Source organism: Loxodonta africana, chromosome 8, assembly GCF_030014295.1.
Source record: "Loxodonta africana isolate mLoxAfr1 chromosome 8, mLoxAfr1.hap2, whole genome shotgun sequence".
NCBI lineage: Eukaryota > Metazoa > Chordata > Mammalia > Proboscidea > Elephantidae > Loxodonta > Loxodonta africana.
In genome coordinates, this window is record NC_087349.1 from 98,596,165 (window position 1) to 98,621,987 (window position 25,823).

At 40.7% G+C, this 25,823-nt stretch overlaps 1 protein-coding gene across 5 annotated transcripts in view; it reads right to left on the reverse strand.

Annotated features, from left to right (window-relative positions):
* Positions 1 to 25,823, reverse strand: part of ELMO1 (engulfment and cell motility 1) — a 644,335-nt gene that overhangs the window by 452,061 nt on the left and 166,451 nt on the right. The window contains exon 1 of one of the 5 annotated variants that reach the window (XM_023544288.2): positions 23,554 to 25,214. The exons of the other annotated variants lie outside the window; for them this stretch is intronic. The gene's annotated coding sequence lies outside the window, so the exon portion shown is untranslated. Of the gene's footprint in view, positions 1 to 23,553; positions 25,215 to 25,823 lie in introns of those variants that run through there. 5 annotated transcript variants of the gene reach the window in all.

The following is a 25,823-nucleotide window of genomic DNA, read 5'->3' on the forward strand; positions in this document are numbered from 1 at the left end:
CTTGCTGGGTAGGGGTTACCCTCTCCTGGCCTTTAGTTCATAATCTGTCAACTTTTCCTTAGACTTGAGGTCATAGCTACTTTCTGCAATTGCTTCTTCTGAACCCAACCAAGTCCTCTTTTACCCCTTTACTTGTAGTTAACCAGCTTCTACTAGTTACCAAGTCTTTGCATTAAATTTTTCCTGTCCAAATAACAGTATGGTTTCTGTGTCCTGACTGGGCCCTGAGTGATATACCAAGTGTTGCAAATATCCCCTTTATACCAGTTGTTGTGGAGCCAAGCACGTTAACTGTTTGTACCTCCCAAATATTCCCTGATATGAAGGAAATTTAGATAAATTGCAGTAAAATAGACCAATGAGACATAATATAGCCACTAAAGCATCACTATGAAAGAATGCTTAATATAAAAACATGACACATTGTATTATGAAACGAAAAAAGTAAGTTGCAAAATAGTATTGCAGTACGAATTCAAATTTATACAATATAATGAGTGTGTATGCACTGAAAAATACTGGTGCCCCATTGGTAATCACGTAAATAATACTCTTTACCTGTAAGATGCAGGAGCAAGAAAAAATACAGGAAAAATGCCTGATATTGTGGGCATGTGCTGAACCCAGCTAAGGAATATCGTCTATATTTCTCAGGGAGAAAGTGACCTCCCCAGTTTTGAACAGAATGGAGGTGCACAATCAGAGGTGAACCACGTGCAGCCGGCCTTCCCCAGCACCCTCATTTTTCCATCCGAGATAGGGACCTGATGTCAGCCCCTCCTGCGGCCACCAATTTTAACTTACCCCCCAATTAAACAACATGTGCAAATGTTTAAACCTGGGATGCAATAGGCAAGTCAAAGCCTGTGGTCTCGGAAAGCCACAACTGCTGGAGACAAGAACTGCACTTATAGGAAAGAAGTTTGTGCTTGCAAAAAACATATTTAAAGGGCCATTGCAGTGGCACTGGTAATGATCACTGAGGATGCTACTACAGCAGAGAAAAGACTGATTCTATGCCAAAATCAGTACAAACAATGGTCTATGAAGAGAGAAAGACATGTAAACCTTTATAGCACTAGGAGCTATGGAAGGAAATGGGGCAGGAGCACCATGGAAGGGAGGGTTGACCAAGCTGAGGGATGGGTCAGATGCATCAGATTCAAACTCTGGGTTTACCACGTGACAGCTTTGTGACCTGAGCACTTGGCACAGTGCCTGGCACACAGCAGGTGCTCAATAAATGTATGGTAAATGAAATCCTGAACATGACAACATCGCTGGGCCTCTCTTCCCTCGCAGCTGCATGAAGATAGTCATAACTACACCGCAGAGTGTTGTTACGGGGATTGATTATCATTGTTGTTAGCTGCCATCCAGTTGGTCCCCAACTCATGCCAACCCCATGCACAGCAAAAAATGCTACCCAGTCCTGTGCCATCCCCATGATCAGCTGCGGATTGGACCATTGTGATCCCTAGGGTTTTCATTGGCTGATTTTCAGAGGTAGATGACCAGGCCTTTCTTCCTAGTCCATCTTAGTCTGGAAGCTCTACTGAAACCTGTTCAGCATCACAGCAACAGACAAACCACAAATGACAAATGGATGTTGTCTGCACATGGGGTGCACTGGCTAGAAATCAAAACCCTGTTCCCCTGGATGGAAGGTGAGAATTCTACCACTGAATTACCACTGCCTCAGGGATTAATTAGAGAGCATTAATAAAGCCTCTGCTGGGCACCTGGTCGGAAGCAACAAATTATTCTTAAAGAAGAGGCAGCTTCTGTACTGGACGCCGAAAGATATATAAAAATCTGCCAGATAAAGAAGGGGCAGAAAGAATGTCAGGTGGAAGAAACAGCGGTCAGCTCACTTTGTTCCCCTGCCTCAGCCTCTGCAGTACAGGGATCTGTGTTTTTTTCCCCTGGCCCTGGATGATATGGAGCCCTGGTGGCACAGTGATTAAAAGGTCAGCTGCTAACTAAAAGGTCGGCAGTTTAGATCCACCAGCCACTCCTTGGAAACTCCATGGGGAAGTTCTACTCTGTTCTATGGGATCACTTATGAGTCGGAATCAACCTGACAGCAATGAGTTTCTTTTTTTTTTTTTGGTTTACGGGTGATTTGGCAGCCTCACAAAGCCTATGAATCACTTCTCTCAATGTCTGTAAATGCATGGAATAAAATACACAAGTGTGCAAACACACCATTTACCAAAATATTTTTTAATTGTGTTGTGAACACTGCTTTATTAATGCAATTGTCAGTCAACCTTTTTCCACAAAGGGCCAGAGAGTAACTATTTTAGGCGTCATGGCCAGAAAAGTCTCTATTGCAACTATAATACATAAATTGTATATAATACATAAACTGATACATGAATGAACATGGCTGTGTTCCAGTAAAACTTTATTTACAAAAACAGGTAGAGGCCTGTATTTGGCCCACAAGGTATAGTTTATTAACTACTTTATCGATGCATTAAATAATGAGATATAAAGTCTAATAATGCCCACAATTTCTACTTAGGTGTAATGATCACAGATGACATGAGATAGCCATAGTAACAGTAATAAATGGAGATATCTATGATTTCTACTGGTAACAGAGGCTCAGATACTGTTTATACTACTGTGGCTTGCTGCCTACATTCATGATTGAAATAATTCACAGTTTCCATTTTCATAAAGCTACAATTTTCTTCCTATACAAATTCATGAACCCCCAGGTTACAACTGCTGCTGCAGCAGCTTTCTGTTGTACTCAGAAGAAAATTCAAATTCCTACTGTCATGGATTGAAATATGTCCCCCCTAAAAATATGTGCATTAACTTGGTTAGGCCATGATTCCCAGTATTGTATGGTTGTCCTCCATTTTGTGACTGTAATTTTATGTTGCGAGGATTAGGGTGGGATTGTAATACCACCCTTACTCAGGTCACCTCCCCAATCTAAGGTAAAGGGAATTTCCCTGGGATGTGGCCTGTACCACCTTTTATCTCTTCAGAGATGAAAGGAAAGAGAAGTAAGCAGAGAGTTGGGGACCTCATACCACCGAGAATGCAGCACCCACCAGGAGCAGAGTGCGTCCTTTGGACCTGGGGTCCCTGTACCTGAGAAGCTCCTCCACCATGGGAAGATTGAGGACAAGGACCTTCCTCCAGAGCTGACAAAGGGAGAAAGCCTTCCCCTGGAGCTGATGCCCTGAATTTGGACTTTTAGCCTACTTTACTGCGAGAAAATAAACTTCTCTTTGTTGAAGCCATCTACTTGTGGTATTTCTGTTATGGCAGCACTAGATGACTAAGACACCTACCATATATATTTTAGAAGACTCAGCCTGATAAGGCCTCAGTCAATGCCTACAATCCCACCTGGTACCTTCTACCACCTCCCAGCTCAGTTCTTCAGCTCCCTAAACAGACCAAGCTCTTCTATGCTTCATGGCTTTTGTATTAGCTGTTCCCTTCCTGCAGTGCTCTGATTTGGCTCCTTCTAATCCTCCAGTCTTGGCTCAACTATCACCTTTTTAGAGAGACATTCCCTAATGCCTCACTGTCATCTTGGCCAAGGCCCACAGGTAGACATACAGGCCCCTGCAGAGCAGATGCATATGGCCCCAAAGCTGGCACCACATGGACCCAGACATGACACTTGGGTGACAGAAATCCTGCCCACAGAATTACTGCCTTGAAGGAGGTATAAATTCGTTTCTGGAGACTCATGCTTGGAGGAATAAAGGCCTTAATGCCCCAATTCTGGAAACCACCTCTACCTACCTGTACTCTTATTTCATTTATATCTGGTTATTTGCAAACTGGAACCAAGCCAACTCATTTCTGGTCCATCCTTGAACCCAGGAGATGCTACAGCTGGTCTAGCAGACTAAACCAAAATACCAAGACCCACCACACTCTGCCCCCATATCTTTGTCACATTATCCCATTTAGTTCCTTCATAGTACTCATTACAATCTGAAAATAAATACCTAGCTCTTTTTTTGTTTGTTTGTTTTTAATTTCCTGTCTGTCTCTCTACTTGTGGGAATATATTTCTCAGAAAAATGGGAATCTTCACATTTTGCTCATCATTGTGCCACCAGTGCCTAGAACAGTACCTGCCATGGAAAATGTGCTCAATAAATGCTTTTTCGAATGAATGGAATGGGTATTCTATTCATAATAGAGACCAGAACAAGAGTCAGAATATATCTGTAATCTAAAGTTAAATGCCTTCAAAGACAGAAGCACAGTCCCTTACTTCCTCCTCCCATATTGCAAATAATCCCTACCTTGTCTTCTTTTTCTTCCCTATGTTACTATCTTTGGCCAACCAATGGGTATTTATTTCATGCTTACTATGAGGCATATGTATCATCAAGCATTTTTTTTTTTTTTAAAGAGAGAACCGAGATATATTTTCTCATTTCACTATCAAGCCATGTATTCCCAATGAGTCCCAAACGGAAATGAGCTGCAGTCTACCACTACTGCTCACCTAAAGCCACAGCATCAGGCATCCCTGACACCCAAGAGAAGTTACAAACAGCCACAGACACCTACAACCACTGTGCTCTTAGGCTAACACAAGCATCTAGAAACATTCCCAGAAATTCGCCTGTCCCAACGCCCTGAGAGGAAGGGCCCTGGTATGAGAGAAGGCCAGATAGAGACCTTGGAAAAGTGGAACCTAGACGGAGGGCCAGAAATGAAAGAGCCCAACAGTATGACTGGAGAAAGAGCTGGCTTTAGCTTGAATTCCAGCTGAGGTTCCTTCCTTCATTGTTCTCTGTTTCCCCTCCTTGCACCAGGAGCAAAGTTAGAGTTACACAGACTGTCCTCGAGGAGTTAGTAGGGACAGATGTAAGAGGAGGCAATTAACCAGTCAATCTCTAAAAAGTCTTAAAAGCTCATCTGCATCTGAGCTTTTTTTCCTGCTGTTTCACTAAAATAGGACATAAGAGGCTTTGTCTCCAGAAGCTCTCTCTCTGGTCGGGGAGACTAACCCTACTCAGATCTAAGCGTTAGGAAGGTTGCCATGGAGTCAGCATTGACTCACTGTAACCCCATGGGTTTCAAGGTGGAATTGTGCTCCATCAGGTTTTCAATGACTGATTTTTCAGAAGTCAATCACCAGGTCTTTCTTCCAAGGCACCTCTGCACAAATTCAAACCACCAACTTTTCAGTTAGTTAACTGCAACACCCAGGGACTCCATTGGTGACGTAGGGGGCAAAACAGAAAAAAATCATGCTATTTCAATCAGGACAGGTCTTTTCCTTAAAAGTAGATCCAAGATAACGACCAGAGAAAGCATTTCTTTTATATAGACTTAACCTTTACCACTAATGTGTCTATCCAGATGAATTAACTAATTGATACTAAGGATCATCTACTTGGTGAATTAAATGTTTTTTTCCACATAAAGCCCCTATAATGAGAGTTTGTTTTTTACTATAAAAAGATCTTGCTAAGCAAGATGGCATACATCAGAGAAACAACTAAAAAGTAAAGGCATTTAGCTAAAGGTGAAGAGACAAAACTCAGGGCAAATTCAGACCATAGTATTTACTCGTTATATAACCACTAGCAATTTTTTTGTTTAATTTTTAAAAGGAAGGAAACACCCTGAGAAATACTTCCCAGTGTATTTGCAGAAATTTACTAAACTCAACATACAGCACCTTATACACAACAAACAAAAAATGGTACATAATGGCTATAACAATAGAAGTAATTAAAAATAGAATCCATTTATGATGGATACAAAATTATGAGGTACCTTAGATATACATCTTGCTCAATAAGAACTTTATAGGAAAATTTATAAAGTTTTACATTAAGGGACATTCCAACAAGTGGAAAAATATACAGTTTTCATAGATGGCTAATATCTTAAAGAAAGCAATTTTCCCCAACAATTAATCCATAAATTTAATTTAATTTTAATCAAAATCCTAATGGGATTTGACAAGCTGATGCTAAAATGTATATGGCAAAGAAAAAGACCTAGCTAGGCAGGGCAATTTTGATGAAGATTCATTCTACTTGATATCAAGTCTATTTACTAAGTCACTAAATTGTAGTGATCAAAACTATATGGCAATGGAACAAAATAGCCACAGAAACCCCTATATTCACAAGGCTTGACAAATGAAAGAGGTGACAGACAGTGCAAATCATGGGGGGTGGGGACAGGCAATGGAATATTCAATAAATGGTGCTAGGACAATTGGCTGTATGCATCAAAAAGACAAACTTAGATCCCTACCTAAGATGGCACAGTGGTTAAGAGCTATGGCTGCTAACTCAAAAGTCAGCAGTTCAAATTAACCAGCCACTCCTTGAAAACCCTATAGGGAAGTTCTGCTGTGTTCTGTAAGGTCGCCATAGGGTTTGCTATGAGTAGAAATGGACTCCAAGACAATGGGCTTGTTTTTCTACCTAAGATCACTCACGCACACACTCTCACACACACACACACACACACACACACACACACAGCCCCCTTCAAAATGCATTAATGATCTGGTGGCACAGTGGTTAAGAGCTCGGCTGCTAACCAAGAGGTCAGCAGTTTAAATCCACCAGCCACTCCATGGAAACCCTATAGGGCAGTTCTACTCTGTCCTATAGGGATCCTAGGAGTCAGAATCGGCTCAACAACAATGGGTTTAGTTTTGTTTGTTTGCTTGGTTTTGATGAAAATCAAAACTCTCTAACTTTTTAAAGGAAACAAAAGAGAATATCTTTATAACATATAGATAAATAAAGGGCTTTTAAACAAGACACCAAAAACCCAAATGATAAAGGCAAAGATGATAAAGCTGATCATATTAAAATCATTTTATAAACTTCCCTTTGATAACAGACATCACAAAAAAGTTAAAAAGACGGTGATGTACTAGGGGTAGATATAGAAAAAGGAATTTTTGTCTGCATCCTCTAAAAAACTACTGTAAATCACTGGAAATAAATGCCCCATCACTCTTCCTGTATTGGACAAAGACTACACTGGCAGTTTACAGAAGGGAAACCTGAAGAGATAATAAACACAGAGAAATATGCACAGCCTCAGTAATTAGAAACATGCAAATTAAAGTTACAAGAAATCCCATTATATCCCCATCCAACTGGCTGAAATTAAGAGAACTATGACAACAAACACTGGTTAGGAAGTGGGGAGTAGGAACTCTGACATCTTATTTGTTGAAGTGGAATAGAAGTTGACAAAACCACTTTGGAAAGCAAGTTGGCAATGCCTAGTAAAACTAAGGAATCCCTGGGCAGTACAGATAGTTAATGCACTCTGCTACTAACCAGAAGGTTGGCTGTTTGAGTCCACACAGAGAGGCCTTAGAAGAAAAGCCTAGCAATCAACTTCCTACTTCCGAAAGATCATCCATTGAAAACCCTACGGAGCACAATTCTACTCTGATCCACACAGGGTCACCATGAGTTGGAACTGACCCAATGGCAACTGGTACTACTGGTACTAGTAAAGTTTAAGATAACCCAGCAGCCTTCTACATTCTATGCTAGAGAAACTTTCAAGCAGGTTCACAGGAAGGACGTTCATTACGTTACTAATGTGATACCAAAGTTGGGTAAACAGCGGCTTATCAGCAGGGAAATGGATAAATCAACTGTGTTTTATTCATGTCATGGAATATGATACATAATTCATCTCAAAAATACAACTTTGAGTGAAAAATTAAATGACAAAAGGATGCATTCAATGATTTAAATTTTAAAACACAAAACAATTTTATATATTATTCATGAACACAAACATGAATACAAACATTCATGGGAATGATATACATCAATTTCAGGCTGGCATTTACCTCTGAGGAAGGAGGGATAGAGAGAGAGGTGGAGGAAAATGACAGAGTAAGGCTTTAGATACATTTACAGGTTTTTTGGGAAACCCGGGTGGCGTAGTAGTTAAGAGCTACGGCTGCTAACCAAAGGTCGGCAGTTCAAATCCACCAGGTGCTCCTTGGAAACCCTAAGGGGCAGTTCTGCTCTGTCCTATAGGGTTGCTATGAGTCGGATTCAACAGCAACTGGTTAAAAGATTTTTTGTTTGTTTCTAGGTGATATGAAGCAATAAAGACAAAATACTACCATCTATTAGCATCTCAATGATTGGGTATATGGGTGTGAGTTATATTATTTTTTATACTTTTGAAATACTGTTTGATTTTTAAAATAATTAATATTTATTTCTCCTTTAAAAATATTAAAAAAAATAGAAACTTTTTTTTTTTAAATATTACTAGTGTAAAATTCATCTTTCTGAATCCAAAGTAGTGGGTGAAATTCTTACATCTATGCATTACTTTGTAATGAGAGAACAATTAAAGATAAACATATATTTAAAAACAACATGCTGACTATGAATTAGCCTTTCACAATCCTGCTCTTCTTATCCCTGCCAAAAGTTACATTCTTAAAACAACCAAAATCTTTTTTAAAAAGCACTTATAAAAGTGCTTATTAGTCAAGGCAGCGGTTTTCAAATAATGGAACCCTTTTGTTCTAGAAAGAAAAAAAAAAGTCCTCACATAATGCCTTAGAACCTAATGTAGACAAACCCAAAACCTGTAGCCACCAAATCAATTCCCACTCATAGCAACTCTACAGGACACAGCAAGGCTGCCCTATAGGGTTCCCAACGAGTGGCTGGCGTATCCGAACTGCTGATTTCTCCGTTAGCAGCCGAGCTCTTAACCACGGTGTCACTAGGGTTCCAAAAGAGACAAAGCTTATAAGCTTTATAGGTTTATAAAATACATATTTTATTGAGGTAATCAGCAGGAACAATTAGCTTTTTCAGTAACATAAAAATTCCATATCTAGTATTATGGATGATCATTACAATAATTACAAGCTCCGACATTCAATTTGCATTATGTTGTTTTTGTCTTACTCAGTGTAGAGAAAATCCAGATTCATTCACACAGTGCGTTAATTTTCCATTGCTGCATAACAAATTACCACAAATTCAGCAGCTTCCATGGGTCAGGAGTCTAGCATGTTTTAGGTGGGTCAGATGCTCAGAGTCTCACAGTGCTAAAATCAAAGTGTTGGCCTGCTGCATCCTCACTTGGAACTCAGTTCTCTTCCAAAGTTCATTTAGGCTGTTGCAGAATTCATTTCCTTAATGGTTGTGTGATTGAGTTTCCCCTTCCCCTGGTTTTCTTGTTAATTGTTGACCAGGGACTGCTCTGAGCCACTAGAGGTCACTCTCAGGTCCTTACCATGTGGTCTTCTCCATACTATGGCAGGCTGCTCTTTCCTCAAGGCCAACAGAACATCTCTTTGATGCTCCACCTTTTTTAAAGGGCTTGTCTGATTAGGATGGGCCCATCCAGGATAATCTCCCATTTGATTAGCCCAAAGTCAATTGGCTAGGGAGCTTAATTACATCTGCAAAATCCCTTTTGCCACATAAGGTACCGTGATCACAGGAATGGTGGCCCATCGTATTCACAGGTCTAGACCATACTCAAGGAAAGAGTACATTACAGAGCATGGACACCAAGGGGAGGGAATCTTGGGGGCCATTTAGACCTTTGTCTACCACACACAGGTAACAGTTTCTAAAAGCTTGCCTTGAAATCTCAGGAGTCTCTCCAGATCCTTGGAAAAGGGTAACAGGACTTTTTTTTCTATCAAGGCCATATAACTAACATCTAATCCCAAACCCCATGACTTACAATAAATATTGGAAGTCAGACACAAAGCACCCAAAACTTACAGAAAGAAGTAGAATTAGGTTTCCATCTGTTATGGGACACCTGACTCTTATGATTAAAACATGCTCCGAAGCCAACACACCTCAGCTAGCCCTGATCTTTACCTGTGCCCAGCACACAGGTACAGCAGGGATAAACTTGCTTGGATGACTTTTCTTGACTTGCCCGATTCATGCTTCATTTAAAGCACAAACAGTACAAACTTCCTGGTCAAGAGCACATTTATAAGGAGTGTAAATACATGCACAGGGAAAGGGGGATATGAAATGCTTCATATTGAGGCCTGCTCAAAAATTAGATTAACCTGGCAGCTTCAGTTCATACGTTGTTTGCCTTCATTGTGTTACTATTATTTGAGTTTATGTTAATTGTTTTATCCACGCTTAAATAGTTCAAACTAATATTTTTTAAATACAGTCTAAATTAACAACTTCAGTAACTCCTGAACCACCTCTGAAAGCCACTGAAGTGGAACTTGCTTCACAATATAGAAAATCTTGGTACTAGTTCCAATTCTGACACGCAGAAGCTATGTGATGAAAAATCCCTAAACCCCTGATGCTCCTCTGAGCCTTAAATGTTTAAATGAGATGACCCGTGAAAGTGCCTGACACCTAGGGAGTCCTTGATGGTGCTGGCTACATTGGCCTGGATGACACAGTTTCTTTGACTAATAGTTCAACTGCTATAGATTATCTGTAAGGAAATAGTTAAGAAATTACATAAAGATGGTTTAAAGAATGGACATCTTAACATTATTTGAAAAACCAGAGACACTGCTTTAAAAGTCAGAAGAGAAAGGAAAACAGACTAAAAGTTCAATAAGAGGAACTGATTAAAAAAAAAATTAATGGAATACTTTACAGCCATAAGAAAGATGGACAAATAAGTAAGAAATATGACTCACCGAGGGATGGCTATGGATTAAGCCCTTTACATAGGATTTTGCCTGCATTGTCGCATTTAACCTTCATCACACAATGAAGTAGGCTGAGGGTATTAAGATGTCAAGTATATTAATTAAGATACTAAGATGCCCCCTACATATTAAGCTAAAGTGCAAGTTATGAAACAATGTGCATACTACAATCCATTTTACAAAAACAAATACATACCCAGACTCAAAAGTGTTTGAAGTATATATACTAAAATGGCAGTGGCGTTCTCTGAGGAGTAGGGGTTTGTGCAATTTTAATTTTTTATGCTTCTTTTCTTCCAATATTGCTCCAATGTGCCTAATCTGTTTGCGTAACTTTTTAAAAAGTTATTCTGGGTTTTATATCTGTTTACTTTGGAGCAGTACCTAATGAAAAAGGGATTGTTTATATAAATTGCATCAAATTAGTAAATGCCACTTCATTATTTGGTTTATAACTAAAAACCTTAACCTAGCTACACTGCCTGCAAGTCTAAGGTTATGAGAGGGCATCTGAATATGGAGGAAGAGAAAGAAATATAGAGGGACAGAAATAATGAAGAGAAATTTTTAAAAGATGGTTGTAACCCAGTAAAGGAGATGACAGTGACGAACACATAGCATGAAAGAAAAACAAAGTCACAGAGAAAAGCAAAGGAGAGAAAAGCAAGCAGGAAGAAAAAGTGCCCAAAGAGAAAGAAACATTAGGAAGCAAAGAAACAAAAACCTGGGGGGATGGGGGGGGACTTTAAAAATAATAATAAAATCGGGAGAGAAAAAAATAGTAATAACGAAGGAGGAAGCTATCCGATTGTATTAACCTTAGTGAAATGGAGAATCTTGAAATAAGATGATAAAAAATCTCTTTCAAAATTTTTGTTTTGTGTTTTTTTAACTGTAAGCATGAGAAGCAAATGATGGGCATGCTGCTAACAAAGGTTAACTTGACCTACCTCAGTCTCAGAGACTTAAAAGGACTGCAGTTAACCCACCAGGTTTTCTGCCGTGCTTTCCCTTCAGTCTTAGCAGTGAGTACAAGACTAACTTTAAAAAATGAGGAGCAGCTACCAGTTTACAGGCACAGTTAAAGGCAACAAAGCATTAAGTTTTATTTTTTAACTTTAATTTTCAGACACTGTAAAGGAGATGAACCAAGTTCCCCCCAAAAAACTTACTCAAAAGATACGGATATCAAAAAAAAAAAAGTGCCTAATAAATTCCATCTAAATTCCTGTGATAAATGAGAAAATATTGAAGTTGTCAAGGATTTAATTTTACTTGGATTCACAATCAATGCCCACGCAAGCTGAAGTCAAGAAATCAAATGACACATTGCACTGTGAAAATCTGCTGCAAAAGGGCTCTTTAAAGTTTTAAAAAGCAAAGACGTCACTTTAAAGACTAGGTATGCCTGACCCAAGCCACGGTGCTTTCAACGGCCTCATATAACTGTGAAAGCTAGACAATGGCTAAGGAAGACCAAAGAAGAACTGGTGCGTTTGAATTATGGTGCTGGCGAAGAACACTGAAAATACCATGAACAAATCTATCTTGGAAGAGGTACAGCCAGAATGCTCCTTAGAAGCAAGGATGGTGAGACTTTGTCTCAGGTACTTTGGACATGTTATCAGGAGAGACCAGTCCCAGGAGAAGGGTATCATGCTTGGTAAAGTAGGCGACCATCAAAAAAGAGGAAAGAGATGGGTTGACACAGTGGCTACACCAATAGGCTCAAGCATAACAACGATTGTGAGGATGATGCAGGACCGGGCAGTGTTTTGTTCTGTTGTACATAGGCTTGCTATGAGTCGGAACCAACTCAACAGCACCTAACAACAACAACAATAAATTCCTGTGACTACTTCCTCGGTTTGCACTACTATTGCCCCTCTCCTCACCCTTATGAGTCCAGGGGTGGTACGAACAATTAACGTGCTCCATCTCTAATCCAAAAGTTGAAGGTTCAAGTTTAACCCAGAGGCACCTGACGATCTACTTCCAAAAAAACATCCACAGAAAACTACATGGAGCACAATTCTACCGGACAGATGAGGTCACTTGAGAAAAAAATGACTCAACAGCAACTGGTTTCTTTACCCCTCAGAGAAGCAACAGACCACCAACGTGGGAAATCGCCAGAGTGCTGTTCTTGGTTTCAAAGACGCATACTTTCTTCTATTTTTCTTACCCTATCTATCTTTTTTCTTCCTTGTAGCAGAAAAAGTTGAAATCTAGCAAATGTAAAAGACACAGCTTAATCTTTGGATCGTTTCCAGAAAAATGTATACCTGTCAAACAATTTTTTCCTGAAAGAGAAAGCTGAAGAGATGATGGGTGGGGTGGTTTTACAAAAAATCTCCAAAGTTCTTTGCCCCTTCTTCCATTGAGAAGAGCTGTCTACGTCCCCTCCCCATGAATCTGGGAAGGCTTATGACAGCTTTGAACAGTAGAGTACAGCACAAGTGATCCTATATGACCAATTGCTGTTGGCTTGATCCAGACTCATAGTGACCCCATGTGTGTCACAGTAGAACTGTGGTCCATAGGGTGTTCAGTGGCTGATCTTTCAGAAGTAGAACCCCAGGCCTTTCTTCTAAGGCACCTGTAAGTGAACTTGAACTTCCAAACTCTCCAATAGCAGCCAAGTGCATTAAGCGTTTGCACTACACAGGAACTCCACATGACCTCTAAGGCTAGGACATAAACAGCCACACAACTTCTGCATAGTTTTTTCTTGGAACCCTCACTCTCTGGAGGTGTCTTCTCAAGACGCTCCCCCTCAGAGCTTTGCTACCATGCAGTGAGACATCCAAGCCACGTGGAAAGGCCACATGCAGGCACTCCAGGCTACCCGCCCAGCTGGGCCCAGCTCTTGAGTCATCTCAGCTCAGGAGTCAACATATGAGTGAAGAAATTTCCAAACAATTCCAGCCCCAGTTATGCGAGCCTTCCCAACTGAGGCACCTGCCAGCACCATGCAGCGACAAACCATCCTTGCTTTGCCATGTACAAACTCCTGACCCATGAAATCAGTGAGTATAACACAGTGCTACTACATTTGGGGTGGTTTGTTATGCAGCCATAGAAAACTAGAAATGGGCATCTGAAAGAAACGATCAGACAATAATAATTACTGTAACTTAACTCGGATCATAGTACAAACAACCGGCCACTTAGAACCCAATGTCAGTGTCACATCCAAAGAATGGTTGCAGGGACACTACCTTTTCAGGCTGGAGGAAAGTGCTCCTTCCTCTGCTCCCTCCCCAATCTTTCCACCTAAATTTCTACCTTTATTTTATTTTTCCTTTTGGCCTATTTTCCCACCTACTCTTTAAGCTTGCCCCAAAGTCACTGGTTTATTGCCGTAATGGGTATGCATTCTTTCACGAAACAAATATTTATTGATCACTGGTGCTAGACTCGGGATAACAAAGGCAAAGACATCTGACTTGGTCTTTGACCTCAAAGAGCAAAAAGTGTAATCAAATGTTTTTCAAACAGGGAATCACACAAAAAAAAAAAAGTGGTCCTGAAAGCAATCTGATGGGCCCCAGCAAGCATTTTTCAAATATAAAATAAAATGTTAAAAAATGGACTAAAAAGAGTAACAACAAAAATAAAGCACAGCAAATAGTAAGCGTGACTATTGTTTCATGAAACTTACTACATTTCTTATACACAAACACACATATATTATGTATATGTTGTGTCCCCTCCTTAAAACTTTGAGAAACATAATCTAAGGGCTTTTCAAAATAAATCTCATTCCTGAAGGATAAAGAACATAAACGGGGCGGATTGTGCTTAGAAGATTTGCAATCAAGTTTCTAGTTTGGGAACACATTCTAAGGGTCACAGAGCCATTCCTGGAGCTAACTATCTCCCAAGATAATAGGTTTTTGTTTAACTGTTGTTAGTGTTGTTTGGAAGGGGTATTCTGGTGTTTCTAGAGTTATTTTTTGGTAAGCAAGTGCCTGGCTTCAGAGGAAACCCATGTGTGCCTCATTCTGTATCTGAGCATTACACAGTTAAATGTTTCAGTACTTGAGTCAATCTATTTACTGGTTTAATAGCTGACTGGAGAACATGGAATTAACATGACCTCTGGCATTTGTCTTTGCCTGCCATTCTAGAAGCAGTCAGATTTTACCAAACACACGCTAGGGAGCCCAAGTAAAAAAGTTTGCTGCCTATGTAAACATCTTGTTACAGCCCCTAAACAACAGTCGGTGGTAAACGTTAAATAGCATGTCATAAAACCCACCGGCATCTGAGTAATACTGGTGGCCGTCACTGCCCTACTCTCTGGCACGCCCTCTCATTTATATGACTCAAACTCAGTCTTTTTTTTTTTCATCCTGAAATAAATACATACTCTTCCAAGTCCTCTCTAGAGGAAAAGCACCAAATGATTTAAAATGATAGCTCCCATTCAATCCCCAAACTCTAATTAGATAATTCTAAAAACACTCAAATATGTTTTTAGAGACGACTGCAGAAAGTCGACAGCTAATCTAAGTTGAGTCACTAAAAGCAAAGGTACTGGAATGGCAATGGGGTGACCTTGACAGAGATGGAAATAGTTGGCTGAAACTCACTGTCAGGGTTGGATGGCTTTTTTGGAAAGTTGGGACAATCTGAGAGGTGTGTGTGTGTATGTGTTCCATTTTCACAAGTTGGGTATGATGTTAAAAAAAAAAAAAAAATTCTAAATCACTGCCCGCAGGGTTTCCTTAGTGGAAACCCTAAAATAGGTATTTAAGGCAAGAATTCTCTCTACTCCTCTGTCACCAATGTTCCCACCGAGCTGACTGAATTAAACAACAAAAATGGCTGAGTCCCATGAATATTAATGGATCCCAACCCACTAATGGGTGAAATAATGTAAAAGTCACTTTCTCAGAATTGAATGATCACATAATTTTGGGCAAATTTTCTCACTACCACAGTTCGGTTCTTGGAAGTTGTTATTTGCTACGATGAGAAGAAAAATGACAATATTTGACTTTGAAATAATTGTATTACTGTTTGATCATCTACATAACGATGATTTATTTATACACTATGAGGTGCCAGAGGGTCCCGAGTATTTCCCTCCCCATCACTATTGCTGTGAACTGAAAATAAATTCCTCAGCAGATCAAGTTCTCTGAAATACGTCGTTTATTCCAAATAATCAAAATCAAACCCACTGTCGTTGAGTTGACAGGGAGTACTTAATTAAATTCATGGGACTGGGCTTAAAAATAATTTTACAACTGTGAAACATCTGACAACATGGATGAAACTGGAGGCCATTATGCTGAGTGAAATAAGTCAATCACAAAAGAACAAATGCTGTATAAGCCCACTATTATAAAAACTCATGAAAAAACTTACACACAGAAAGAAACAATCTTTGATGGTTACTAGGGAGGGGAGGGATGGGGAAGGAAAAACACTAACTAGACAACAGATAAGTGGTAACTTTGATGAAGGGTAAGACAGAACACAGTACTGGGGAAGTCAGCACAACTTGACCAAGGTAAGGGTCATGGAAGCTTCATACATAAATCCAAACTCCCTGAGGGACCAAATTACTGGGCTGAGGGCTGGGGACCATGGTCTCAGGGGACATCTAGCTCAGTTGGCATGGCACAGTTCATAAAGAAAATGTTCTACATCCTACTTTGGTAAGTAGCATCTGTGGTCTTAAAAGCTTTTGAGCAGCCATCTAAGATACTCCACTGGCCCCACCCTCTCTGGAGCAAGGGACAATAAAGAAAACCAAGGACAGAAGAGAAAGATTAGGCCAAAGAACTAATGAACCACAACTACCACAGCCTCTACCAGACTGAGTCCAGCACAATAGGTGGTGCCCACCTACCACCACCAACTGCTCTGAGAGAATCACAACAGAGGGTCCCGGATGGAGCTGGAGAAAAATTTAGAACAAAAAGCTAACTCACACACACACAAAAAAAAAGACCAGACTTACTGGTCTGACAGAGACTGGAGAAATCCAGAAGTATGGCCCCCGGACATCCTTTCAACTCTATACTGAAGCCACTCCTAATGTTCACCCTTCAGCCAAAGATTAAAGGGGCCCATGAAACAAAACAAGACTAAATGGGCACAACCAGCCCAGGGGCAAGGACAAAAAGGCAGGAGGGGACAGGAAAGCTGGTAACAGGGAAGCCAAGGTCGAGGAGAGAGTGTTAACGTGTCACGGGGTTGGCAACCAATTTCACAAAACAATATGTTATTATTTAATGAGAAACTAATTTGCTCTGTAAACCTGTATCTAAAGTACAATAAAAAAATAATTTTACAAAATCTCATGAATATTTAAAAATGTTTGGTAGACATATAGCACAGTACAGATACTATATGTGTGTGTATTTATTTTGGAAAAGACAATTAAGGAGTGGTGGAAGACTGCAAGCCAATGGAAAATTTAACATTTAGACTCTAAGAGGAGCATTAAAATTCACTTATTCCTTCTACAATCCTTCCACCATGAATAATCTGAAAGTGTATGTGTGTATTCTGGTAACTGAATTAACCCAACATCATTTATTAAGCAATCAATTGCACATTTTACCTTACAAAAAAAATGCATCCCATAAAATCAACAAACAGTACTGGGATACCTACAAATTACGTTCAACGAACCATGTGAGACACTGTACTGTGTCCATAGTCTTGGATATCGTAAGGCACTTAGAACCTTGCTGACGGAACAAATTAGCACACAAATAGTTAAACAACAGTTCAGGGCAACAATGAAGAGATGCAAGTCCCGGTGAGCTAACAAATGAACCCAAGAGATAATAAACTAAAGAGATAACAGCTCCTCTAGTTGCAGAGAGGACAAGAGATTTAGAAGAGGGCTAAATTAAAAAAACTAATCTCCAAAATTGGGGTTAAGATTATTTTAGGCACATAGCCAAGGTTTCTCCCAGCTCAACCAATGTAGGATTGGTAGAAAAAGGAGGGAAAGTGCCAGTGTTAAATGGCAGTTATTTTAATGGCCTTGTATCCAGGTTTATTTTTGTCTCTAAGATTCAGCTCTTGGGAAGCAAAGAGTATGTCATTTCATCTCTTTATCCCAGGACCTAATCTAGTACCTGAAACATAATAGGAGGGAGAGGAAGCGGGGAAGCAGGACAGAATTCCAGGTTAGTAAAGCTATATAAGGAGGGAGAAAGCGCATGGTGTATCTGAAGAACATTATATAAGGCAGTTGGGTAAAAGTTGAAGAACAAGAGCATAAGAATAAAACTGAAAATGTTGATGGAGCTAAACCGTGACACACTTTGACTACCAGGTTAAGTACGGGAGTTGGACCTCATTCTCTCTGGGCTACAGGAGAAACCAGTCAAAATGGCGACCCCTTCCCTCTTCAGGGAGCTCACAAGGAGTCTGCCTACCAGCCAATAAGAATCCACAATATGGTTTTTCAGCATATGCAGGGATAATGGGAAAGAAGCAGAGGTAGCTGACAGCTACACTGGGTGATGTTCCAAGGTATGGTACCAGTACCAGTTGCTGTCCAGTTGATTCAGACTCATGGCAACACTCTGTATTTCAGAGTAGAACTATGCTCCATAGGGTTTCCCATGGCTAAGCTCTTTCTGAAGTAGATCACCAGGCCTTTCTTCCAAGGCACCTCTGGGTGGTATTGAAGAGAAAAATTAATAACAGACATCCTACTTTGATTTTAAAGTTTTTCTTATCCATGAAACCAAATATTAACAATAAAAAGCCTGACTCAAACTGAGGCAGACAGCCTCAGAGCCCAGCCCTTCTAAGAGACGCCTGCTCTGGCTTATCCTCCTACACTGAGCAGAACAGGCTGCACATTCTTCAGCAATTGTCCTTGACAAGATAACCACAGAGTGGGCCATAGATGGCCTCAACCCACCTTTAGGTACAGACTTAACATGCTGATGAAGGAAAATAGACCTCTTTCTCCATCTTGAGAATTGAACCCTTGTCTAAACGCATATTCATCCCCCAAGCCCTGAGCTCCTGTGTGAAGGACAATTCTAAATATTCATGATGAATTTGCATTTCCTTGTCTGCTCTCTGTAAAAACCCACCTCCCCAAGCTGCCTATGAGCAGCCTTGGAGGCAGCAGCTCCAGTTGCTCCTTTCCTTGCACAACAAAATAAAGGCCTCTTTCTTCTCCCATCTCAGCCTCTTGTTTATTGGCTGTAACAAGTCACACCGAGCAGAATCTGGGGTTTCCATCCAGCAACAAAACTGTAAACGCTTGCCAGAAACTGCTCTATAGCAATATAAATTTGTCTTATCCTGCTAGAAAAGAATAATCACCAAAACCATTATCTCCTAATTTAAATCTCAAAAAGTCTCATGGCTGCAGGTGGAAGGGGGGAAGCAGGGTAGCAGGGTTCATTCAATCACATTAAGATTAGCCAATAGTTGATCTTCTGTATTTCTGCCTCCTTTGCTAACCAAGGAAACCCTAGTGGCGTAGCGGTTAAGTGCTACGACTGCTAACCAAAAGGTCAGCAGCTTGAATCCACCAGCGCTCCTTGGAAACTCTATGGGGCAGTTCTACTCTGTCCTATAGGGTCACTATGAGTCAGAATCAACTCGACGGCAATGGGTTTGGTGTTTTTGGTTTTGCTAACCAAAAGGTTGGCAGTTCGAATCCACCAGCTGCTCCCTGGAAACCCTATGGGGCGGTTCTACTCTATCCTATAAGGTCACTATGAGTCAGAATCAACTCGATGGCAGTGGGTTTGGGATTTTTTTTTTTTTTTTTTGCTCTTTATAAGCACCATTGTACTTACCTTCTTAGAGCCATTTGCTTTTTCTGGAATCAAAATGGTCTCCCTACATCACTACTGCTCAGAATAAACTTTCAAATTTCAGTGGGTTTTGATTATTTTTAACAGTGGGTTCAAACCACCAACCTTTCAATTAGCAGCCAAGTGCTTGACCATTTGTACCACCCAGGGTCTCCATAGTCCTGTACTTGTTAAAGATGTCTGGACCCCCAGCCTTGACCTACTGAATCAGAATTTCTAGCTAGACCTGAGGCAGAAATCTTAGAATTGTTGCTTTAGAAAACAAACATACCCTAGGGGAAAAAAATGACACAGCTTTACTGTCTAAAAAATAAAGCACTGAATAACTAAGAACCTTCAATTGCACACTTCAAACGGGTAAATTTTATGGTATGTGAATTATATCTTCATTTTTTTAATGAAGCAAAACAGTACATACCTTGCTTAATTTTTTTTTTTTTTAAGGTGCACAGAATCAACTAGTCATGGGTCCAAAGATACATGGTCAAACTATAAACCTAAGCAACTAAAAAATCATATTCCAGATAGTCTTTTCAAACAGGACCCCTATCAGTCTGTATTAATCTAGTCTATCACTAGACTCAAAATTCCACGGGAACAGGGACTGTGTCTTAATTATCCTTCTAACTCCGGCACATGTTTTGAACTGCTGACTCTAGGAAAATCAAGTTCTTCTCTTTGCGCTCCTATGCCCCATTCTATAGGATATACTTTTCTACTCATTTTCCACAAATAAAAGTTATAACTTTTTTAAATTCTAAATTAGGGGTATCTGGAAGCTAAACAGAAACCCTAGTGCCATAGTGGTTAAGTGCTACAGCTGCTAACCAAAAGGGTGGCAGTTGGAATCCACCGGGCGCTCCTTGGAAACTCTATGGGGCAGTTCTACTCTGCCCTATAGGGTTGCTACAAATCGGAATTAACTTGACAGCAATGGGTTTGGTTTTGTTGGTTGGAATCTAAATTAGGTGTGTCCAAAGAGTAAGTTAAAATTGAATATAAATTAGCCAGGTAATAAAATATTAACATTTTACCAGGCTGTACAAAATGACAAATTTATCAAGAAGGCTTCACCCTGGAAATAAATGAAATGAGCCATTTTATTCAACTGCAATGTATGATCACTATCCTCAGTCAAGTTGTCAAGGAGGCTAACAGGAGGTAAGTTTTTGAAGGCAGACATTTAAAGAAGTCTATTATCTGGTCACATTTGCTCCTTGGAATCAAAAGTGCTTCCCAGCATTTGCTGTCCATCCGTGTGTACTTCACAACACTCATTTCCTCTCCACAGTTAATTGTTCACATGGACTCTACCACAAATCACCTATTTTCCTGAGATGGTGTATTCAAACTAATCACCTGGGAATCTATAGTCTAACAATTTGTGCTCAGTTCCAGTTTAAAACCATCTCATGCTTCCCAGTGCTCTAAGGATAAAGTTCAAAATCCTTAACACGGCCTAGCAAGGCTTTAAGAGTTAGCAAAACTCTCCCACCACATCTGGTCCATTTTACCTCTACTACCTCTTACCCCTAAACTCCCTCTCATCTGCCAATATGACCCATTTTAAAGAACTCCCATTCCCCCCACCCCTTTTTTTTTTCCTTAGGTCTCTGCCTAAATGTCACCTGCTTCCAGGTTAATTAGGTTGGGACACTCACATTTGCCTTTTCTGGCACTTGTTATAATCGTAACTGGTTAATTTGGAGTAAATATTTAATGTCTTTCTTCCCTTCTGGACTTTGAGCATCATGAAGTTGGAACTATCCCCAGAGCTTAGCACAGGACCTGGCACATACTGGGAAGTAATAGAAGTTTCTTTAACTGAATGCATGCATGAATAAATGAGTGTCCTCTTTCCTCCTAGCATGACTGTTTCCTTTTGACAGCCCTGAGTTATGAGCTGGTAGATTTGGGGACAAGCAGCCAGTCTAGGAGAGTCCAATGCCTGCCAAGTGCTGGTGACAGATATACAAACAGCCAGTAAGTCAAGGGCTATTGGTAACAACAGTCAGATTTCGGTCACAGTCAGAAAAAAAAAAAACAGCAGCAAGACACACGTGAACTCTGGAGTCTTCCATCGATGAGATGGGCAGGCAGCTGGGTGTCAAAATGGGAACAGAGCAGGCAAAGGGGCTACAGGACAGGCTAGAAGCCAGGAAGCCCAGGAGAGCTAAGGGAAAGGCAAAAAGCAGGGACACTATTCCATTCCTGCCTGTTGTGAGCCAATCCTGGAGTTGCTGTCCAGGTCTACAGGTGGGGACAGGTACTGTCACACCTGACTGAGGTATAGCCTACTGAAGCAGCAACAGTGACTTCTGTTGAACAAATCCAGAAATCTTTTACCACAGGCAACAGAAAAGCGAATATTTTATAGGGTATTTGACTGGGTTAAAAAATTTCAACATTCTGGATTCAGGTTTGCTCAAGGTCAAATGCCTCTCCTTGTGAAGGCTCTTTGATAGAGAGCAACTAAAATCAGCATAAGCTGGTTTAGGTTAAAGGGCTGGAATAAAGCAGCTAGCAGCTGTCTCACAGGTGTGCCAAGACAGGAAACACAGAAACCAGAGGTGAGAAGTCAGGAGTTTCTCTCTCTCCACCTCTTCTGTACCCTCACGGGCCTTCACCCCTGCTTATCTCTGAGCCCCAATCCCTTCTGCAGACTACCTAGCCCAGTTATTCAGCTTGCACAGTAACTTATCTGCAATGACAGCCCTATAAGCTTTGAGTCTATATGACCTTCTGGTTCAAGCATACACCACACCCGGCTCATCTCCCAAATTCAGGTTCCCAGGAAAGAACATGTGAGGGGCCCAACTAGGTCAGCTTTTCGTCCCGCTAGCTTTGACAGTAACAGAGAAGGAACACACAGACTCAGGCCATACAGATGCCCCTTCCATCAGTCAGGAGCAGAGCAGCTCCCCAGGATGAGACACGCTTTGTATTTTGTTTGATGGATTATGGGTGTGTGTGTTTCAGGGCTGGGCACACTCCAAATTTGAGGCTAACTTAAACTATTTACCATACTGTACTTGTATTCATTCTCCCTAGTTAATACCTCTCGCAATGATTTTTAGTGACCTTCAAACATTTTGACCACGGCCCATGATAAAAGCACAGACTACAGATGTATATACAGGTGGGTATATGAAACAAAGATTCCACAAAACAACACATGGGACATATTCTGATTTTTTTATTCTATTATAGTCCATTTTTTAATGCCCTTTTAACCTACTAAGTCGATTTACCACCTACTAATTGCTGATGACCTACAATTTGAAAAACTATTACCTCTATCATCCTCTAATTTTCTCACTTAATAATAATTTCATACTTTTTCACATTATACTTAAAATAGAAAACCCCCAATCTTTTCCAATAATACCACAAAAAATGAATAAATAACATTTTAACTGTATTTAAAGGGTGAATCCAGTTGACCTGAGTCAGTCTTGTTTTTAAGAATATCATCCTAAGACGGTAGTTGGTGTAGCCAGTATAAGCGCTTCTGATCTCTTTTGTTAGCCAGCCTATGTCTGTCGCATTAAAAAAGCATATTTGAAATGAAAAATACCCATGCTATATGTATAAATCTGAACTGGTGTCATTAATTTTCTTGAGCCAGCTACATGACGGCCTGTCCCCATTCTGTTTAGCGACCAGCAGGGACGTGCTTGCTGGTGTCTGCCAACGCAGCTTAGACAAATCCAGAACAGTCACTGTGTACAGCTGACCTTCACATACTGAGATGGAACCAGCTCCCTTGGGCCTACCTGCCTTGTTCCAAAGGGAAAAACAGCTTTGCTGGTGAATGTCAAAGACTGATTACTTGGTTCAGCAATGCTGATCAAGCTGGGGTATTGGGTTGAGGGTGTAGATGAAGTGGATGCTTTTCTGAGGATGGACATGCAGTAGAACGGTGACTGTCAGCAGAGGAAACTAGGGAGCTAAAAGGATAGGATGGAAATCTCACTTTCCCTCCCCAGTATCAAGAACTCGTATACCTCCTCATTTGTGCGATGGTGGGATAAGAATTGCTGAAATTCCCACCTGTGGCACAGCACAGACCCAGGGCACAGGGCAAAGGCTCTAGAGTCAGAGTTCTGGGGTCCAATCCCAGTTCTGTTTCTTACATCCACAAGCCTCAGTTGTGCCCTCTGTAAAACAGGATCTATCTTCATAAGACCTGGTTCATGAGGTTACTGTGAAGAATAAAATAACTCATATGAAGTGCTTTGCAGCAAGCACCCAACTCATGTTCGGAACAAGTGTTACCACCCTCCAATAACTTGTCAACTGGCTGTCCAGTGTGCCTAAAACTCCCAAGAAGAGCTCCATCTTTGGAAGAATGCATTTCCCATTTGGGGGGGGGGGGGAAACAGTTGCTGTCAAGGGGATTCTGACTCACCGCAACCTCATATGTACTAAAGTAGAACTGTGGGCCACAGGTTTTCAACGGATGACTTTTTCAGTGGACTGCCAGGCCTTTTTACTGTGTTGCCTCTGGGTAGACTAGAACCTCCAATGTTTTAGTTAACCTGCGTTAGTGGTTTGCATCACCCAGGCACTCCACATTTCCAAGGAGCAGCTGGTGGATTCAAACTGCCGACCTTTTGGCTAGCAGCCAAACTCTTAACCACTGTGCCACCAGGGCTCCCATTTCCCATCATTCTCCCAAAATTCAATTCAGGCACACCTTGCTCCAGAACGCTTTTGATCCCTTTCTTCTAGAATTACTTGGTTCCTTCTTCTGCTTTCTCAGAACCAATGACCTCTTCAAGGCTTTCTCCCCTCACTAGATCTAACTTCCACGAATGTAAAGAATGGAAGGCAGTCATTTCATTAAACTCTTGGCGGAGCTCAGTGCTCAAAGTATGACAGCTTAGCTGAACTCTGTACAACAATTAAGCAACCCCCTGACACAGGTGTCAACACATAAGCCTAAGAAAGGTGCTGTCTGCTCTGGGGTTCTGGGAAGTTCAGGGGCTTTCTGAGAGCCCAGGGCACCTAGGAAGTAGGGGTGGCATGAAAAGGGATACCCGTCTGAGTTTCTGTTAATGGTGGAGGAATAATTTGGAAAAGAATAGTGGTGATGGCTACGCAACATGATGGATGTAATCAATGTCACTGGATTGTACATGTAAAAATTTTTGCATTGGAAAATGTTTTGTTATATATATTTTACCATGCTAACAAGAAAGAACGATGGCCGAAGAGGTTGCCACCTAAGCCAGAATGCCTTGGCCCACGTAAGGCATGCAAATTATTTTAATTGACAAAAAAAAAAAAGTGCCTCTCAAACAACCCCACCTCTTTCCCAAATGTCCCTGGAGCCAACTCTGTAGAAAGGGCCTGGATGAAGCATAACTCAACTCTTCTATGACAAAATAAATATGTATCAAAATTAGATACTGTCGATATGTCCTCTACTTCACACACTCTGGAGTAGGCCTTAGCGGAGAGGAACTAAGTGACATCTGCAGCCACGATAAACCAAAAACACACTGCAGTCAAGTCGATTCGGACTCATAGCAACACTACAGGACACAGTAGAACTGCCCCATAGGATTACCAAAGAACGGATGGTGGATTCAAGCCGCTGGGCTTTTGGTTAGCAGCCGTAGCTCTTAACTACTGTGCCACCAGGGCTATGCAATCAAGATAAAACCTGGATTATTCCAAACTACAAAGCCTCAAAATGGCTTCCTCTGCCATGCCCCATGCTTTCAAGTCTCCTACTTTTCTGCATGTTTTTTTTTTTAGAGTTAAGGGTGACAAGGCACTTACCCCGTTTGCCTAAAAAGATTGGTATGAACAATTGTTAGAGCAAAAACACGAAAAACAATCGTACAGTCCACACCAGAAGCAAATAAAAATGTCTTTTGTTAATCTCTAGTAAGTGGAAGATTATCTACAGCTTTCCCCACATTACCCTCTTAAGGAATAGGGAAGCCACAGACTGAAACTGTTAACCAACGCTCACATGCTGTAACTTCCTGTATTTTTTTCTTGAAGCAATTAACATCAAGATCACTGACCTGATGTCAGTAAAGAAAGGGCAGCATAAACTAATTGGGGCCAAGACAATAGGAAGAGAAGATTTCTCCAAGGTGGTAGAGCAAAGCTTTGGAATCAGACCCACCTGGGTCCATGCTTGGCTTGGCCACTTGCCATCTGCATAACCCAAAGGAGTTGTTTAACCTCTCTCAGTCTTTACTCATCTGTAAAATGGAGATAATAATAATACCTGCATCATTAGGCTGTGATGAGGGTCATGAGCTAAAATGCTTAGCACTCAAAATATACATAATTCTTTTTCA